The sequence below is a fragment of the Taudactylus pleione genome, unplaced genomic scaffold (assembly GCF_031769625.1).
Source record: "Taudactylus pleione unplaced genomic scaffold, aTauple2 ptg000571l, whole genome shotgun sequence".
Lineage (NCBI taxonomy): Eukaryota > Metazoa > Chordata > Amphibia > Anura > Myobatrachidae > Taudactylus > Taudactylus pleione.
The window spans coordinates 2431193-2449481 of NW_028284973.1; positions in this window are offsets into that span (position 1 = coordinate 2431193).

Below are 18289 nucleotides of genomic sequence, written 5' to 3' on the forward strand. Positions count from 1 at the left end.
CATGGTTCGGTAGATTATATAACTGGGTATAGATCAGGGACAAGGCTTATTTAATTACTGCCATTTTTTTCCTTACATTTTTAGTGTTGGGAGGTACAGCTGTGTCTGTGGGGCCTGTCTGCACCCCTTGCTGCTCTAACTGATAAGCTGTCATTAGCCTGTATGTCATACTGTATACAACATTTGGACCAGTCTGCTGCCCTGTATATATGTTAAGCGTATCTCATCTCAGATGTGAATCAGCAGCGACTTTGTCTAGTGAATGTCTAAAGTTGGGTCCACCTGCTGCAATTTCTCAGCCAATGCTGGGACCCCCAAAAAATGCTGCAATGCCATATAAAAACATATTAATAACTACACAAAGGAAAAGTGTCAGTTGTCAATGGTACAGAAGTGACCTAAATCTGGACTGGATCTCGGCAGGTTTGACTATCCACATGTGTGGCCATACTGCAGGAATTGGAATAACCTCACCCCGCAGTAGTGTCACTAGTTCCCTAGTCACTGTATCAGTTGCGCTTACTGAACATAAATAATACTGGATTAGTGCACACAAAGGTAACAGATAAGATATAAAGATATATTACAGCTTTAATATTTTCATGTAGTCAATGACTATTCTCATTGGGTTCTCCCATTTCCATCTATTTACTATTAGACTCAGTTGTGTTTACTATAGGAAAGCGACAGTACAACGTAGCACAGTGTGTGCCGCGTTACACCTGCTACAGCATAACAGGAAGTGAAGCCGCGCTCAGTTTCCAGGGATTGTTGTCGAATATTCCGCCTCACATGATGGCTAGAGCAGAATTTAAGACAATTCTGCATTTTTCTACTTGTGACCTCAGATGCAATACTGTAACACAGAAGACTTGTTTGGGGACATTCAAATATAGTGAAACCAGTGGCAACGACCCATTCAAAGTGTTTCAGGGGTTCCAATAATAAATTAAAAAAACACAGACACATTTATTCGGCAAATATAAACTTTATAACTTTTACAGATATTTAAATATGAAATTGTCCTTGCAAAATATTTATACACATCTCGCCGACATTCACAGTTTTCGCAGGTAAATAACTATTCTTGGTGGCCAGTAGGAGAGTGTTCAGCTGGTAAAGGAGCAATGCAAGGGATGGGTAGAATTTATTATCTATAAAGAGAATTGATATACTGAGCAAACTTCATGGCTTACTGGTTTCTCTGTGTTCTCACTTCTATATACTACCTATGATTAATGATTATATGTATTTAATCTACGCCAATGTATGATAAATGGTTATACAGAGATACACTGGTTTAGCTAGTTACTGTACTTTCATCATGTGAGGTTGTACAGAGAAATAAATATTTTGCTGACATCTAGTGGACAAAATTGTGAAATGCACTTAAAGATCTAGGGGCACATTTACCAAAGATCATTTGAGGTAAATTCCCCGAAAACACCTGTTTTCGGGGGTTTACCTCAAATACTTAGTATCCCCCGATGTATGAAGGAGGGACCACAGCAGGTATCTCCGATACCTGCTGCGATCCCTCCATTGCCGCCGGCAGCCGCCTCCCCCATAGGTTTCTATGGGGGATGCGATGCTGCCAAATGTATCAATATCGGGAATGTTTCGCATTCCCGATATTGACCCCAGCAGCTAACGCCATCTGCAGATAGCGTTAGCCGCTGTGTCCTATGGGCACTTACCACATTTGAGCCAGCGGAGGGATCTTCCAGATCCCTCCGCCGGCAATGGGCGCCGCTCATGTGCAGGCCGCGGGACTGCACATGCACAGCAGCCCAGAATGCGCTCCGGCCACATCACAGGGACAGGCTCTTTTCGGAGCCCGTCTCCGTGCATGTGCCGGGTCATACATTCGGCCGGTATGATCGCTTTTTGCAATGCGATCATGGGCGATACTGCATGCCCTGATTGCATTGCAAAATGCGATCCTTAATAAATGGGCCCCCTAAAGTTAAAAAGGCACACTGTCTAACAAAGTGTACATATTATAACAGCTTTTTCCTTATTCATGATGACACTTAACACAGGAGATATTACTGATATCTCTTGGTTAAGTCCGTCTGTGTTAATTTCCACACTCCCCATACTAATGTATTTTTGGAATTTGTTGGTGTTACTATACTCCACTCTGAGGTGGCGTACAGCGAGTTACACTTACCTGCTGTCAGCTGGGCAGGTACTCCTCGGCTCCCTCCATTGCTCCCTGGTCCCTCCTCCGGCTCTGGTGGGTGATCTGACGCTGTGTTCTCCCAGCAGAAAACTTTTTTTTTCTAAACTTTATTGTTTTCTGCCGGGCGAACACAATGTCAGAGCAGCAGCCAGAGCCGGAGGTGGCTGCAGCGGCCAAGTAAGTGGGGGACAGGGAGGTGAGTGGAGGGTTGAAGGGGGAAGGGGGTGTTGGGGGACACACACAATTACCCCAGCTGTAGGTAGTGCTGCACATGCGCTGCTTTCACAGAATGTAACAGCGCATACACAGTACTGATTACAGCTGCAGTAAGTTAGGACGAGGCAGGGAAAAGTATCTATTTTCTGAAAAGCTGTCATGGCAAAAATGACAGCTTTTCGGAATAGATACTTATGGAGAGGAGGAATGATTAATTCCTCTGGTAATTAGGTAGAACTCCATGTGAGTTCTAAGCCTAATTACCTCCATCAAATTTTTAGTAATGTTGAATAGGCCCCTAAGAGACCTATTCATCATTAATTTATTACCGTGGAAATATTATTTTCCACACAGTTTTGTAAAATATAGGTGAAATATAAGTTTTGTGCCTATTCATTATCATGGTAACACAGGAGATGCAATGGATAACTACAGCTCTGAAGCCAGTGCCATCTCCATAAACTAAAGACAACACCGGGGGTTGCCGCAATGGGACCTCTCCCCCCTTCCCTCTGGGACATAGACTGCTCACTTAAGTGACCTGGATAGTGAGAAATATATGTCCCGGAGGAGGGGGTATTCCATGAACTTGCGGGGGGAGGTCTCTTTGAGGCACCCCCTGTGCTGGCTTCTGAGGACACCTATATATAAGGACAAAATATATATAAGGACAACATCAAGCTCCAAAAACATTCAGATGGTGTTAGATCACGCAGCCTGCTCTCTCCTATTAGATCGAGATCCGATTTGCGAATGGGTTGGGTACAGGATACCGGCGCTCGGGAATTAGGATCCCGGTGTTCAGAGTCCCAACACCGACAGGATAAATCCCGGGGGTGTCTTGCCTGCAGCTCTGTGCAGTCCCGCTGAGAGTATTCCTAGGTTCCTGTGTCCTTAAAGCAGGGATGGGAAACCTTTTTTCTGCCAAGGGCCATTTTGATTTTTAGAAAATGCCTCCTATATTTGGTTAAAAACGTTATTAGCTCACCCTTAATGCGATGGCTGTAAGTAACTGCTTCTCTTTGGTATGTTGCCAGGCAGAGTCTGGAGGGGCAGTCCCTATGGATGTGTGACAGGCAGATTGATAAGGCAGCCCTGGGGTCCTCTCAGTCCTAACCAGCCTGATGACAGCACTGGCTGTACACATCCCCTGCTGTGCCACCACTGCCTGCTTGCCCGCGCTGTTAGGGTGAGACCCTGCATGCCCCTGCACTAACCAGCTCAATGGCAGCCATATGACAGCCCTGATTCCCCCCCCTTGTGCGCTGCCTGCCTGTCGCCGCTGATGGGGAGAGAGCCCTGCATGGCACTCAATGACAGCCCTGACACCCTGATCCCCCCCTGTGCTACCTGCCACCGCTGATAGGGAGAGAGCCCCTGCACTAATCCGCCTGATGACATCCCTGACACCCTCCACCGCTGCGCTACCTCCCGCCACTAATAGCCGATGACAGCCCTGACACACACACCCTCCCCCTGCTGTGCTACCTGCTGCCGCTGATAGGGAGAGAGCCCCTGTACTAATCTGCCCGATGACATCCCTGACACCCTCCACCGCTGCGCTACCTCCCGCCGCTGATAGCCGATGACAGCCCTGACACACACACCCTCCCCCCGCTGTGCTACCTGCCGCCACTGATAGCTCAGCGGGGGGAAGGGGTGCTACCAGCCACCGATGACAATCCTGACATCCCCTCTCCCCCACTGCGCTACCTGCCGCTGATGACAATCCTGACATCCCCGCTCTCCCACTGCGCTACCTGCCGCCGCTGACAGCTGCTACACTACGCTGATTCTGCTGCTGCCGCTGACAGCCGGCCGGGCCGGATGATTTCACCTCGCAGGCCGTTTACGGCCCGCGGGCCGGAGGTTCCCCACCCCTGCCTTAAAGAGTGGATTGCGATGGACCGGAAAGTAGAATCACTGTCAGGCTTGGCACAAAGGGAACCCCTACTGAGGGGATGAAAGCTGAGGTCTGGGGTTGAGGGAGGAATCGGAGATGAAGGCCCTGAATGTATTATCTCCTCATCCACAAAATCGGATGTTGGCGAGACCTGGCCTAAGGCGCGAAGTCTAACCTGCAGGAGGAGTTCACCAGTGACCCCTCCAAGCGGGATATGGGTTTAAGCTGCACCCAGCAGGCAGGTCGCGGTCCTTTGGTCAGGTATCTGATATCCGTGGGAATAGAGAAAACACAAACGAAGGCCCGAGTGATAGACTACAGAAAAAAGCACTGCTGCACTAGGAGTGGGCACTTGAGGTTGCACGCAGGCAAGATGTACTGATGCATTGCTGCACCAGGAGAGGATACTTGTAAAGCACAAAGACAAGGTGTTCTGACGCACTGCTGCACAAGGAGATGGCACTTGTAAAGTCATGCAGGCAAGGTCTTCTGACTCACTGCTGCACAAGGAGATGGCACTTGTAAAGCACACAGACAAGGTGTTCTGAGGCACTGCTGCACAAGGAGATGGCACTTGTAAAGGCACACAGACAAGGTGTTCTGACTCACGGCTGCACAAGGAGATCGCAATTGTAAAGTCACGCAGGCATGGTCTTCTGATGTACTGCTGCACAAGGAGATCGCAATTGTAAAGTCACGCAGGCAAGGTCTTCTGATGCACTGCTGCACAAGGAGATGACACTTGTAAAGGTACACAGACAAGGTGTTCTGACGCACGGCTGCACAAGGAGATCACACTTGTAAAGGCACACAGACAAGGTGTTCTGACGGACGGCTGCACAAGGAGATGGCACTTGTAAAGTCATGCAGGCAAGGTCTTCTGATGCACTGCTGCACAAGGAGATGGCACTTGTAAAGTCATGCAGGCAAGGTCTTCTGATGCACTGCTGCACAAGGAGATGACACTTGTAAAGTCACGCAGGCAAGGTCTTCTGACGCACTGCTGCACAAGGAGATGGCACTTGTAAAGGCACGCAGGCAAGGTGTTCTGACGCACTGCTGCACAAGGAGATGGAACTTAGACTCGAGGGTATAATGACAAGGGAACCTGGAATGTAGTGACGGCAAGTAGACACAAGTAGCAACAACATTGCACAGGCAACTTCCTGCTGTCCGTAGCCTAGTTATATACCCAGAGGTAGCAGATCATTGGAGGACAGCATCAGTTGACAACAACCAAGCTACCATTGGATGGAGGGTCAGTCAGGTGATACAGACTGTCATGGCTGCATCCATGGATACCACAGAAACCAAATCACAGAGCAGACCCAGACAATAATGCACCTAAGGCATAATCCTCAGCTTGTCACCCGCCGCTGTACCAGATGTCTGACCGTAACAGGAGTCAGGGGAAGAGGGCGCAGCGATGAGTAACAGCCGATCCTAGGCCGAAAACTGACAGTCACTCTGTGTTAAACTCCATAAACCAGTGGGTATAGATCTGTATACGACTTGGATCTGTAAGCAGGGTCCGACTAACGCGTTTCTCTGTTGTCCACAGCTTCATCAGAGGTTTTATGACCACCTAAGAACATTCTAAGGAATCAATACCCTTCCTGTTTACCGTTAATTAAATACAGGTGTATACATTTCAAAGGGAGTAGTAAACATATAAAACCATTTGAAATTTATTTGGACACCCAAAGATTTATTTGCACATTAACAATTAAAAAATTATTTGCAAGTCAGCCAGATAGCGAGACTGATGGGTTGGGAGCAATTAATATGACCCCTTTCCATCCCAAATCCATCTTTTACCCAAAACATATACAAGGTTCCTTCATAGAAACATTTGGTTCCATGATCCAAGAGGACCTGGAAAAATTAGCCAATACTAGTAAAACCACCCACAATCTCACATACAAGGAAAGAAAGGCTCTGAAAGACCTCCAACAGAACACAGAGCTTATAATTAAGCTGGCAGATAAGGGGGGTGGCATTGTACTTATGGACCAAGAAAAGTACAGAAAAGAACCCCTTAGACAATTGAGTGACCTCTCCACATACAGAAAATTTTGAGGTGACCCAACAGAAAATACTCAATCCAAACTCAAAACTTTAGTCGAAAAATATAAGACGGGTACAATTTCAACTAAAGAAGCCAAGTTCCTTGTAATAGAGACTCCTAAAACCCCATGTTTATACTTACACCCAAAAATTCATAAAAGCCTTATAGACCCCCCAGGAGACCGATTATATCGGGAATAGATTCCATCTCATCAAATTTGTCTCAATTTATCGACTATATCTTACAACCTCTTGTATTATCTAATCAATCCCACCTCAGGGACACCAAAAACTTTTTAGTCAAATTGGAATCCTTAACATGGGAAGAGGATTTCCTTCTAGTGACAGCTGATGTTAGCTCACTGTACACCAGCATCAAGCATAAATTAGGTGTGGAGGCTACCCGATATTTTCTAGCAAATTCAAGCATCTCCAAAGATCTTCATGACTTCATAGTAGAAGGAATAGAATTTATGCCTAATAATAACTTCTTTATGTTTGGCGATGGGTTCTTCATTGAGCACCAAGTTCGCTACGAGTTACACAAATTTATTTATGGGGTTGTTGGAGATTGAGTCCTTCTGGTCCAACAACCCCTTCGGAGGGAATTTGGTGTCCTACTCACGCTACATTGATGACATTTTCTTTATTTGGAGAGGAAGTAAAGATGACTTACAAGATTTTCTTACATTCCTTAATAATAATATGGAGAACATAACCCTCACCTTTGAAATAAACAAAGATGCCATCAACTTCCTTGATATTGCTATATACCGTATATCCAGAATGGCAAAATCCACATGAGAAATTACACAAAACCCACAGATTCTGGCACCTACATAGCAGCTTCTGGCTGTCACCATCAAAATTGGTTAAATTCGATCCCCGTGGGCCAACTCAAATGCCTAAAATGCAGCTGTACACAAGAGAACATTTTTCAAGTACAGGCACAGGAGATTACTCAAAAATTTTTATGTAGTGGGTATAATAAGGAGAGGATCAAGAGATCTGCTGTTGTAGCCAATAATTTAGATCGTAAGGAGCTTTTAGGTTCTAAACAGAAAAATAAGAGGGAGAATAAATTTGAATGGGCATATATCACTGAATATAATGAACAATACAGAGACATTGAAAAAATCATAAGGAAACACTGGGGACTTCTTATAAAAGACCCTATCATAGGAACACTCGTTCCCGAGAGACCTATTCATATATACAGAAGGGCCCCTAATTTAAGAAACAAATTGGTCTCCAGTACACTTCCGTCTCATAGTATGAAATCCACGATCATATCAAAGGGTTTTCATCGGTGTGGAATATGTACAGGATGTAAAAATACAAAAAGTGAGGTCCAGGAAAAATTGAGAATACTACAATAAATGACAAGAAAGTAGTAATAACAGACTTTATTACTTGTAACACCAAAAATTTTATATACGCTGTTAGGTGCACTTGTAATCTAGTCTACATTGGACGGACATCCAGAATGTTAAAAGTCCGTATGGGGGAACATATTAGACTAGATACACATTGCCTGTCAGCTCATTTGAAATCAAAACACAATTGTTCAACCACTGAAATCTCCGGCTTTTATGGGATTAAGCTCGTTAAGGGAAACCCTAGATGCAAAGATCTGGCCTCTCAGTTAGCCAAACTGGAAATTAACTCCATTTACCACTACAAGACTCTTAGTCCCCATGGTCTTAACGGGTACATTGAGCTTAAGTGGTTTCTATAAAGCTTTTATGTTGTACCCATAAACTGTCAGACCACATGTAGGACACTATGGCCCTCATTCAGAGCCGCACGTTAACAACAGTACGCTCGTTGCGTTCCGATGTTGACTAACCGCGCATGCGTCGGTGTTACACCGCGCATGCGCGTACGGCAGATTGCGAGCTTTTTTTCTCTCGTTCCTAAAATAGCGTACAGGAAGTGACATGTCAAATGTGATTGACAGAACAGGGCGTTTTTGGGTGTTGACGGGGGTGGAGATGACAAAACGCAGGCGTGGCGAAGCGTTTTTGGGGCGTACATACATTAGCAGATGCGAACGTCAAATGTGTTCGGACCGTCTCATACGTCACTGAAACATCCGCTTTCCCTTCAAAATGCTCGCACAGCTTAGGGTCAGGATTACTCGACCACATTGGCGATGGCCTTCTCCTCCGTCCCGGGACTCCACGATGGTGCTGCGATTAATCGCGGCTGGTCAGTAAAGTAATTAGTGTTGGATTGAAATCCGGCTTGGTATGTGTTTGGAAAGCAGTTTTTTGGGATAGCACAAAAGCGTACGCAGGTGGAAATCAGAGCTGCTAATGTCATGATTACATAATCAATTAGCGTACATTTTTGGCCTTTTATTTTGGCCACAATTTGGTGGTTATGGCCTATTGTAAAAATAATGTCATCATCTTTTAATTAGCTCCCCTTTTTTTTGGTTTACTGTGGAATTTGCATCGCTATGTGTTTTTTTAAACGTTCCTTAAAGAGGCCTTTTTTTTAACAAAAGAGGGTCAGTTTTTGCGTTTAAGGCCAGGATTAAATGTAACCCATTTGTACAATAATGTCACAATACAATGTCTGTTTTTTTTGTAAAATTTATTGTTTACACACAAACAAATTGGCATAATATTGTATTGCCTTTTTTTGTGGCCAAGATATTTGATCTTAAAAAAAAAAAAACATAACTACTAACATAATCGTAAATACAAAATTTAAAAACATTTCACAAGAAAGGAGAGGGAAGTTTTGACCAGAAAGGAATATGAGCCAAGCACAGAAGGAAAGTGGGAAAAGTCGCCATTGCTGTCACCGTTTTCTCGGCCGTTTGGATGGGTGAGGGTGGGCGCCAGACCGGGTCCGGGATGCCATCGGGCTGGCCTGTCCAGAGGCAGATGTTGTGGCCTCTGGACTAGGCACAGGGCTAGGCACATTTGGAGGATTGCCTGATGTTGTGCCAGAGGTGGAGGATCTGGATGTTCCGGCAGGAAGGGAGGTCGGCTCCACCATGTGCTGGCGAACGAGCTGCTCCAGGGCATCGGCGATGCGGATGTTGGCCCTGGTATTTTCCGCCAGGGCCTGAGCAATGGTCACGTTGGCCGCAGCATTTTGCTCCAGGGCCTCAGCCACCCGTAGCAGACTGGCGTCCATCCTCTGCAGAATCTCCGTATGGCAATCCGATTTAAAATTGAGTTCTGTGAGGAGGCCCACTGCCTGCGAGGGGGCACGCCCTGGACTGGCTTCTGCAGGGTCCTCAGCCGGATGTACTGGTTCCTCCCCTGCAGAGTCAGCAGAAATTCTGCGGCCAAGGCTCCCCTCTGGAGCAGACTCATCCGCCTCTGTCTCTGTTAGGAAATTGGAGAAAAGACTCACATTAAAATCTACATATTGGCACAATAGCATTTCTGAGATGGTGACATCACAAGACTTACCTTGGCCAACATGAGGAGCCGCAAAGTCTGGCATGTCCGTATCCATGTTGGACACGCCAAACACCTCCACAGCCTGCACACACCCCTGTGCCATCTCTTCTAAGTCTGTCAACTCCAATGACACAGGGGTGGGACCCCCACCTGTCCCCCTTGCATGCCTAGCCCTGTCGGCAAGTTTTTGCTTTAGACGATATTTGAAGTCTGCCCATCTGTGGAATGAATTTGGAACCATTATCCTTTTTTTAACAATGGGGTTTGTTTATAGGATGGGAAAGTGTTTACTTACCGCCGTTTGACATCCCGGGCTAGACGGACATAATCACCCACCCTATTGACAGCAACGGCGACCTCCTCCCACATTCTCCACTTCTGGCTTTGGCTCATATTCCTGGCTGCCTGGGGCAGGATGTCAACGCACTTCTGGATCAAAACCTCCATCTCCTTGCTTGTGAAATGTGGCTGCCTTTTTTTTTTTGCAGCTTTGGCGGGTTGACTGGGGCCAGCAGTCTCTTCCATGTCATCCTCCTCACCTATTTGGGTAAATATGCAGATTTAGCCACTTCACAACTTGCACAATATTATGTTTTAAAATACTCATTGACACAAAATGCATGAAGGACTTACCGCCGCAATTTTGACCATTGTTTCCCTGGTTTGAAGCCATGTCTCTGCTTCCAGCATGAAATCATCCAGAAATTCTATGTGATTTCGTGACGTATTTATACATGCGTCGTTAGTTTGCGGCCGCATCATTGATTGTGCGTCCCTATGATTCATCCTTAATTTGTGCGGGAAAATAAACACTATTTATGGCTTGGTGTGTGTGGATTCGAGGTGGGGTTGTTGGAGTGTTGTCGGTGAAGTGGTTTGGATTTGGTTGGTTGGTTGCGTTTGGAGGATTTTGGCGAGTTGTTTTTTTGTTTGTTTTTGCTACATTTCTTCGGTTTTTCCGTTCGCATTTTTTTCATTTTTTCAACATCCTTTCCTGATTTGGTAAGTTTTGTGCATTCAAATTTGTGGCCAATTGTTGTATTCTTCTGTTTTGTGGTTAGTTAATTTGTTTAACACTCATTTCATATTTTTTAGTTTTTTTTTGTTTTCGGACCCAAAGAAGTTTTTTGAGGACATCTTATATATTCGAGTTGGGTAAGTCCATTTTTGGTCTTGCATTTGCGAATGAATTACCGCATTTTTGACTGTTGGTGTAGTGACTTGCATTTGCGAATAATTTACCGCATTTTTGACTGTTGGTGTAGTGACTTGCATTTGCGAATAATTTACCGCATTTTGGACGGCTTATTCATCATATAATCCAGTTTTGCTTTTCCCTTTTCCATTTTTTGGGTCCATTTGAACCCTATTTGACGTACGGTGTGCAATGTAGTTTTCATCGATGGCCAAATGTGTTTTTCCGTTATTTTCTGTGTTGGCTTGCAACAATTTTTTACCTAAAAAAAAACCCTTTAAATTTTTGACGTCTCATTGTTGCCTTTTTTACAGTTTATACATATCATGACAATACCCCGGCATGTAAGCAGCTATGGATGGTATCAGAAAGCTAAGTTGTTTTTTCTTACTTTTGGGGTGGGTCAAAAGCCTTACATTGTAAACTTTGAATTTCAGATAGATCTGGGGCGAATTGTTCTGGCCCTGCTCCCGGAAGACGACCAACCTCAAACTCGTCCCAGGCGTAGGCATCGTAGGCATGCAAGGCCCCAGATATTTCGAACACGTGTCACCCTTTTTGGAATGCCCGATGATGAGGTTTTAAGACGCTACCGTCTACCTCCCAAAATCATCATAGACACTCTCTCATTAATAGAAAGTGATCTTGAGCGGCAAATTGACAGTCCAACAGCAATACCACCACTGACGCAATTTATGGCGGTGTTACATTTCTGTGCCTCAGGATCGTTTCAAACAACGGTCGGAATAGTGGCGGGCATCTCCCAATCCTCCTTTTCCCGGATCCTGAGGGCAGTGATGGAGGCACTTTTCAAGCACCTCCATCATTTTATTAAAATGCCTTTGGATATGGGTGCCCTTAGTGTGGCCAAGGCCAATTTTTACCAAATAGCTGGCTTCCCACACATCATAGGGGTTGTGGATGGTACTCACATACCACTTCAGCCTCCAGCACGGCTGGAGGCCATATTTAGAAACAGGAAACACTATCACTCCCTGAATGTAATGGTGGTATGTGATGCCTCCCTCCAGATCCTGTCCCTGAATGCTAAATTACCCGGAAGTGCTCATGACTCCTTCGTCATCCGGCAATCAGGGATATGGCAGAAATTAACCAACCTACAAGCTGGTGATGCGTGGCTTCTGGGTAAGTGGAGACCTTTAGTACATAACAATGTTAAGCTTGATACACAGTGTTCCTGATGTGGTCTATTTTTGTTCACAGGAGACAGTGGATACCCTTGCATGTCCTGGCTGCTCACTCCTTATTTGGCTCCCACACCAGGGCCACAAAGTGCGTATAATTCCGCACTTACAGCCACCAGGCAAGTGGTGGAGCGCTGTATCGGCCTTTTAAAAGGCCGATTCAGATGCCTCCACCGCTCTGGTGGCGAGCTCATGTATGTGCCGGATATGGTGTCTAAAATTGTGGTCCTGTGTGGGATATTTCACAACATTGCCATAAGGAGTGGTGTCCCAATGCAGCCAGAGGATGCCTTACCTGAGGATGGCCCCCCCGAGGTTGGTCGAAGGTCAGTATGTGGGGGGGCCATACGCGATGATGTGGTGGCCAGATTTTTTAGGTAAGTTTGTTCAAAACTCCAGTGTTTATACCTAATGTGTTTTTTTTTTTTGCCAAACATCTAATTTATTTTTATTTTTCTCACCATCTTCTGTTTGTTCACATAATCTTTGGCACTCCAACACTCACTACTTCCTGCTACCCTTACCAAACCTGGATCTGGTCCTTTTGGGCATATATTCTGGAACCCATATCGCAACGCCATGTTTGTGGAATCATGTTGGCATGGTCCTTCGTCAACCAGTTCTTGATTTTGTGTTTTTATTTATTTTTTTCTTGGTATGTGTTGTATTTGAATTTATCACTGTGTATTTTTTTTGGGAGTGACCACTTTGTTTTCTCTGTTATGTGGTGAATAAATGTTTGAAGAGTGAAATGGTCTTCCTTTTTTGGGACGTTAACAGCAAGTGTAACAAGGTTAACACAAGTTACATTTGACTAAGGGGTAAACCAGTACTGACGCCAGATGAGCAAAACTGAAATATGTTTTCAGCTTTCCAATCCACACCAAAAGGAAGCCTGGCCCAACCTTGGGATTTGTAAGATTGGCCTAAGCAGCTTGCGCACCAAGTAGGAACCTGGAAAATGTAGAAATCTGAAATTGACAATAAACCCAAAAAGGGAAATTACATTGTTACTGTTATGTGTTTCTGGTGTCTGTTTGACATACAAAGACAAAACACAATCTAACTTTTACAAAAGGGAAATCCTTGCAGGAACTTATGTCAGGCTAAACTATCTTGGTTTTGGTTTTTAAAAATGAGCCACAACGTATATTTGTCTTTAAAATTTTATTGGGAAAATACAACAAAAAAAAAAAAACGAATGCCGAAGGAGGCCAGACAGCCGGTCGAGGGCCACCAGAAGGCCGATTACATGGTGGCGCATCTGCCCCACAACATCCGCCACCTCTTGCCGACGCCTCTGTTCCTCTGTGGGTGAGAAAAGTGTGTGGGTTAATACAACAATAGGGACTCCACAGAAAAACATTAATTAAAAAACAAATCACTCCTAAACCCAAAAACATAAATAAAAAGTGTGGGCTGGCAAAAATACAAGGCCTAGGTACAAATTCCCACAGGTATGATATGTGTATGCTTAAATCACCAGGAAGAGGTAAAGGCAAACCTTCACAATCAACAAAAGTCAAGCCACAAAAACACGAAGAAAGGCACGACACATGATTACATACAAACAGTTTGTGCTTTAAAAAAAAATAATACAAAACATACCGGGAAAAAAATCGGGAGCTCCGGCAAAACCTCCATGATCCTCCTCGGAGGATCCGTCATTCCCCAAAGAATGGGGCGGAGTTATGCTGGACTCCGGGGAGGGGGTAATTGGAAGAGGGGTGGGTGGAGGAGAGGGGGAAGTGGGACGGAGGGGAAGGAGTCCCGACATTTCCGGGAGAGGGTCTGGGAAGGATGGGGAGGAGTGGGGAATAGGGGAAAGATTTGGGGTGGAGTGTTGGCTGGGGGTTGGGGAGAGTGGGCGGGAACGCCGACGTTGACGGCGGAGTCTTGGCTGTCCCCCTAAAATATGTCAAATAAATTGCGTTTAGTTTATGGACAAATCCGGCCAAACAAACAAAAAAAAAAACAAAAAAAAACAAACAAAAAAAAATAGCAGTAGAATTAAAAATTCATAAAAAGAGGGAAAACATGCAGACGCAGATATGAGTACAAATAATAAATAGAACAGACAGGAAAACATGCAGACGCAGATATGAGTACAAATAATAAATAGAACAGACAGGAAAACATGCAGACGCAGATATGAGTACAAATAATAAATAGAACAGACAGGAAAACATGCAGACGCAGATATGAGTACAAATAATAAATAGAACAGACAGGAAAACATGCAGACGCAGATATGAGTACAAATAATAAATAGAACAGACAGGAAAACATGCAGACGCAGATATGAGTACAAATAAAAAATAGAACAAACAGGAAAACATGCACACGCAGTTTGCCCCACAAACACAAACATTAAAACCACAATACATAACACTTACTTGCCAGGATCTGCATGCGAAAGCATGCCAGCAAGCGGGGCGTTCGCCGTTGCAGGTCGGACCACCTGCGCTCCAGCTGCCCGATGTTGCGGCGTGATCCAAAGGACCGCAGGCGGGACCGTACCTCCGCATACGCGGAGCGCTTCTGCCGGTTGGTCATGGGTTCTGGCTGGCTGGTGATCCGGCGATCCATTACCTCCGTAAGCACCAGCAGCTCACGTCTGGTGAATGCGGAGGCTCTCATGATGGCAATGGTGTTTTTCTTAAAAATCATTTTTGATAAAGTGTGTAAAAATTTTCTGATTGGCTAATGTATTTTGGAAATTAACAGGAGCAATTTTATTGGTTAGTGTATGAGTCATGTGTTCGACAGGGCCAGAAATCTCTGGAGAGTTAGGATAGGCTTGATGCAGTGACATGCGTAAGCAAATTTAAATAAAGAAATGAACCCAGGGAAATATGCGGGGATACACAGCAATAGTACAATTGTTTAATTGTGGTTCACATGTTTTTTAAACAATACAAGCGAATGTTTCATCCGTACGTATTCTGCGGGTAAACACAAACACAGACAAGAGTAAAGTTTCTTGCATTGTGTTGAAAAAAAACAAACAATTAAGCTAATTGATACATTGATTGGCATGATACGATTGATGGAGGTAGGCAGAATAAAGGAGCAGGTAATCGACATCTGACAAGGACACTTCCTGTTTATACTTGTGCGTGCGTTCCTTTCAAGCCATTTCGGGGATGTACGCTCGCTATTTCGTACGCTCGTTAGTTAGAGGAGGGGTCGTCAGAGTTTAGGGAGGAATTTTAGATGCGAACTAAAATACGAGCGAGCCATTGAATTTAAATATTTTTGTACGTACGCCTAACGTACGTGCGCCCGCTTGCGTGCGGCTCTGAATGAGGGCCTATGTTAGTAATGTGATCTGCATCCAGTTTCACTGGTAGAACGTATTTAGTAATCCTTGGCATCTTTGCCATAACTACCTACTATTGGATAGATATTAATTTTGTCATATGTTTGTTTATTTATACTAAAATGATACAATGTATGTTATAAATGTAATCATATAAGAATGCTAAATATGTATTTAAAAAATAATTTTTCTTAAAAAAATTAACATTTACTAATGCTTCTTACTGTGGGCCTGATTCAGACCCGGTCGCAAGCGCTGAGCGCTCGCAACCGGGTCGATGGTGGCCCAGAGCGCATGCGCACGACGGAGCCGGCTCTGTAGAGCGCATGCGCGAGACCTGGATAGCGACGGGCAATCCGTCGCTCCGGGTCTCGCACCAAAGGGGGCGTCCTGTCGATGTTGAGTGACAGCACGCCCCCTTTGGTGGGTGGGCCAGGGGGGTGACTGCCCAGATGGAGGCGTTCCTATGAGAACGCCTACCGTCTGGGGGTGGCCCCACTGACATCACAAGTGATGTCAGTGGGAAAGCTTTCGGCTCTGTTTGAGCCGAAAGCTCTCTGGGGCTTGCGGCCACGAGACCCTACCACAAGGGTCTCATCGCAAGCCCGATGGTCGCGATGGTCTTGACCATCGCGACCATCATCCTGGCCGCTCGCATTAGCTGTGGGTGGCAACCCACAGCAATGCGAGCGGCCAGGAGGCTGCTTCATAAAAAAAAAAAATAAAGACGCCCTGATTCAGAGTTGCCACCCACAGCTAATGCGAGTGGCCAGGATGATGGTCACGATGTTCAAGACCATCGGGCTTGCGATGAGACCCTTGTGGTAGGGTCTCGTGGCCGCAAGCCCCAGAGAGCTTTCGGCTCAAACAGAGCTGAAAGCTCTCCCACTGACATCACTTGTGATGTCAGTGGGGCCGCCCCCAGACGGTAGGTGTTCTCATGGGAACGCCTTCGTCTGGGCAGCCACCCCCGGCCCGTCCACCAAAGGGGGCGTGCTGTCACTCAACATCGACAGCACACCCCCTTTGGTGCGAGACCTGGAGCGACGGATTGCCCGTAGCTATCCAGGTCTCGCGCATGCGCACAACGGAGCCGGCTCTGCCGTGCGCATGCGCTCTGGACCACCATCGACCCGGTTGCGAGCGCTCAGTGCTCGCAACCGCGTCTGAATCAGGCCCACTGTTTGGACTCATATTCCAGGATCCATATTCTGCGACAATGTCACTTCCGATTCTCGGAGAACTACAGGATACCTGCAGTGGGACTACAATTCCATTAATGCAATGATGCAAATTTATCTTCTTTTGGACATTATAACTAACTGTTGGAGTTTACAAATTCAATCTTTGAGCATTTAAGTGATACACAACCCCAGAATGAAATCCACTATATATTATACTAAAGAATACTGTTGTAAATACCGCATCACCTCCTAATTGTTTTTATTGTTGTATGACCATTTCCTGTTTTGCACTAATACGGTGATTGCCCTATAAATATCCAGCTATTCACCCCACCTAACATATCTTGAAAAAGGTCCTGGAGACCGAAACGCGTTGATACAGACACAGAAGGGGTGTGAGTAGAAATCTCCTCCATTGCGATTTTATTGAGGATTCGCTTTCTTTTTTCTCTATTATGGACTTTCTATGGTCTTTTTATGCATTTTATTTTTGTCTTTTTAGTGCATTTTTTTCCACTTCAGTCCGGCTTTCGTTCCCAACACTCCACAGAGACGGCACTGACTAAGGTAGTAAATGATCTTGTCACTGCCAAGGCTAAAGGCCATTTCTCACTCCTAATTCTTCTAGATCTCTCTGCTGCTTTTGACACTGTTGACCACTCTCTTCTCATACAAACATTACAATCCCTAGGTCTTAAGGACACTGCTCTTTCTTGGTTTTCTTCCTACCTATCTGATCGCTCTGTTACTGTTCGTTTTTCTGATTCTGCCTCCTCTTCGCTACCTCTATCAGTTGGAGTACCGCAAGGCTCTGTCTTAGGTCCTTTACTATTCTCAATCTATACCACCTCTCTTGGCAAACTAATCTGCTCTTTTGGATTTCAGTACCATCTGTATGCGGATGATACTCAAATCTACCTATCCTCTCCAGATTTATCTCCATCTGTATTGGTCCGTGTCACTGAATGTCTTTCTGCCATTTCATCTTGGATGTCATCTCGCCACCTGAAACTTAATATTTCTAAAACAGAATTAATTATATTTCCACTGGCCAATAACAGTTACCAACCTGATCTCTCTATCACTGTTGATACCTCGACCATCCACCCCGCCCCACAAGCTTGCTGCCTTGGTGTCATCCTTGACTCTGAACTGTCCTTTGTTCCCCATATTCAATCTGTCTCAAAATCATGTTACATACATTTAAAAAAAATATCCAAAATTCGACCATATCTCACACAAGACACTGCAAAAACTCTAATCGATGCACTTATTATTTCCCGCATTGACTATTGCAATAGCCTCCTTACTGGTCTTCCCAAAAACAGGCTATCACCATTACAATCCATTATGAATGCAGCTGCAAGGCTTATCTTCCTTGTGAAACGTTCTTCTTCTGCTGCCCCGCTCTGTCAGTCCCTCCATTGGTTGCCGGTTTTCTACCGTATTCAATACAAAATACTTTCACTTACACAAAAGGCTATTAACCAAACCACACCAACATACATCTCTTCACTCATCTCAAAATATCTCCCAACCCAACCTCTCCTCTCAGCACAAGATCTGCGTCTCTCATCCCCATGCATT